Source organism: Pseudophryne corroboree, chromosome 1 (assembly GCF_028390025.1).
Source record: "Pseudophryne corroboree isolate aPseCor3 chromosome 1, aPseCor3.hap2, whole genome shotgun sequence".
Taxonomy (NCBI): Eukaryota; Metazoa; Chordata; class Amphibia; order Anura; family Myobatrachidae; genus Pseudophryne; species Pseudophryne corroboree.
The window spans coordinates 376,775,660-376,778,637 of record NC_086444.1 but is presented as its reverse complement, the minus strand read 5'-3'; positions in this window follow the sequence as shown (position 1 = coordinate 376,778,637).

Sequence of the window (2,978 nt, the reverse complement as noted above, 5' to 3'; positions counted from 1 at the left end):
CATCAGGCAATGTGGCTTGTCTTTATATATAATCTTTAAAATCATATTTCTCTAACGTCCTAGAGGATGCTGGGACTCCGTAAGGACCATGGGGAATAGACGTGCTCCGCAGGAGGCATGGGCACTTTAAGAAAGACTTTGGACTCTGGGTGTGACCAGGCTCCTCCCTCTATGCCCCTCCTCAAGACCCCAGTTTTAGACTGTGCCCAGAGGAGAATGGGTGCACTGCAGGGAGCTCTCCTGAGTTTCCTGCTTAGAAAGCATTTTTGTTAGGATTTTTTCTCTTTTTCAGGGAGCACTGCTGGCAACAGGCTCCCTGCATCGAGGGACTGAGGAGAGAGGAGCAGACCTACTTAAATGATAGGCTCTGCTTCCTTGGCTACTGGACACCATTAGCTCCAGAGGGAGTGAACACAGGTTCGTCCTGGGCGTTCACCCCAGAGCCGAGCCGCCGTTCTCCTCACAGAGCCAGAAGAAACGAAAACAGAAGACGTCTCAGGCGGCAGAAGCCTTCGGGGCTTCACTGAGGTAACGCACAGCACCGCAGCTGTGCGTCATTGCTCCCATACACCTCACACACTCCGGTCACTGTAAGGGTGCAGGGCGCAGGGGGGGCGCCCTGGGCAGCAATAAAACACCTCTCCTATGGCAAAAGTCTATATACATGTACAGGTGGGCACTGTACATGTATATAAAAGAGCCCCCGCCATTTTTTAGTAAGTTTGAGCGGGACAGAAGCCCGCCGCCGAGGGGGCGGGGCTTCTCCCTCAGCACTCACCAGCGCCATTTTTCTCTCCACAGCACCGCTGAGAGGAAGCTCCCCGGACTCTCCCCTGCTTGACACACGGTGAAAGGGGGTTTTAAAGTAGAGGGGGGGGGGCACATTATTGGCGTTTATACATTAAGCAGCGCTACTGGGTAAACAATCTGTGTTTTTCTCCAGGGTTATATAGCGCTGGGGTGTGTGCTGGCATACTCTCTCTCTGTCTCTCCAAGGGGCCTCAGGGGGAACCTGTCTTCAGAAAAGAGATTCCCTGTGTGTGTGAAGTGTGTCGGTACGTGTGTGTCGACATGTTTGACGAGGAAGGCTCACCTAAGGAGGAGGGGGAGTGCATGATGGTCAGGTCGCCGTCAGCAACGCCGACACCGGACTGGGTGGATATGTGGAATGTCTTGAATGCAAATGTAAATTTACTGCATAAACGATTAGACAAGGCTGAAGCTAGGGATCAGTCAGGTAGTCAGACCATGCCTGTCCCTGTGGCACCAGGACCTTCGGGGTCTCAAAAACGCACCATATCCCAGATCACTGACACAGATACCGACACAGATACTGACTCTAGTGTCGACTATGAGGATGCAAAATTACAGCCAAAGGTGGCGAAAGGTATTCGTTACATGATTATTGCCATTAAGGAGGTTTTGCATATCACTGAGGAACAGGGGGTCCCTGACACGAGGGTACACATGTATAAAGGGAAAAAGCCTGAGGTCACTTTTCCGTACTCATTTGAACTAAGCGACTTGTGCGAAAAGGCTTGGGAATCTCCAGATAGGAGACTACAAGTTCCCAAAAGGATTCTTATGGCGTATCCCTTTCCACAAAAGGACAGGATACGATGGGAATCTTCGCTGAAGGTAGACAAGGCGCTGACACGCTTATCCAAGAAGGTGGCACTGCCTTCTCAGGATACAGCTTCCCTCAAGAATCCTTCTGATCGTAAGCAGGAGGTTACCATGAAGTACATTTACACACATTCCGGTACTATCGTTAGACCGGCTATGGCATCGGCCTGGGTGTGTAGTGCTGTCGCAGCATGGACAGATTCCTTATCTACGGAACTTGACACCCTAGATAAGGATACCATTCTAATGACCCTAGAGCATATCAAAGATGCTGCTTTATATATGAGGGATGCTCAAAGAGACATTTGTTTACTAAGCTCCAGAATAAATGCTATGTCTATTTCTGCTAGGCGACTCCTGTGGACCCGACAGTGGACGGGGGATGCCGACTCAAAAGGCACCTCATTATCAAATGCAGTCCTTTCGTTCCAATAAAAGCAAGAAGGTACGGGGATCGTCCTTTCTTGCCAGAGGAAAAGGCAAGGGAAAAAAGCTGCATGCAGCTAGTTCCCAGGAGCAGAAGTCCTCCCCTACATCTGCAAAGTCCACCGCATGACGCTGGGGCTTCCCGGGGGGAGTCAGCTCAAGTGGGGGCACGTCTTCGATTTTTCAGCCAGGTCTCGGTTCACTCACAGGTGGATCCCTGGGCTATAGAAATTGTTTCTCAGGGATACAGGCTGGAATTAGAAGACGTGCCTCCTCGCCGGTTTTTCAAATCTGCTCTGCCAGCTTCCCCGTCAGAGAGGGAGTAGTGTTGACTGCAATTCAAAAATTGTATCTTCAACAGGTGATAGTCAAAGTTCCTCTTCTCCAGCAAGGAAAGGGGTATTACTCAACCCTGTTTGTGGTCCCGAAACCGGACGGTTCGGTCAGGCCCATTTTGAATCTAAAATCCCTGAACTTGTACTTGAAAAAGTTCAAGTTCAAGATGGAATCGCTCAGAGCGGTCATCGCCAGCCTGGAGGGGGGGATTGGATGGTGTCCCTGGACATAAAGGATGCATACCTTCGTGTTCCGATTTTCCCTCCTCACCAGGCGTTCCTGAGATTTGCAGTACAGGACTGTCATTACCAATTTCAGACGTTGCCGTTTGGGCTTTCCACAGCCCCGAGAATTTTCACCATGGTAATGGCGGAAATGATGGTGCTCCTGCGCAAGCAGGGTGTCACAATTATCCCATACTTGGACTTGGACGATCTCCTCATAAAGGCGAGATCTCGGGAGAAGTTGCTGGACAGCGTGTCGCTGTCGGTGAGGATGTTGCAGGGGCACGGCTGGATTCTCAATATACCGAAGTCCCAGCTAGTCCCTACAACGCGCCTGACCTTTCTGGGTCTGATTCTAGACACAGA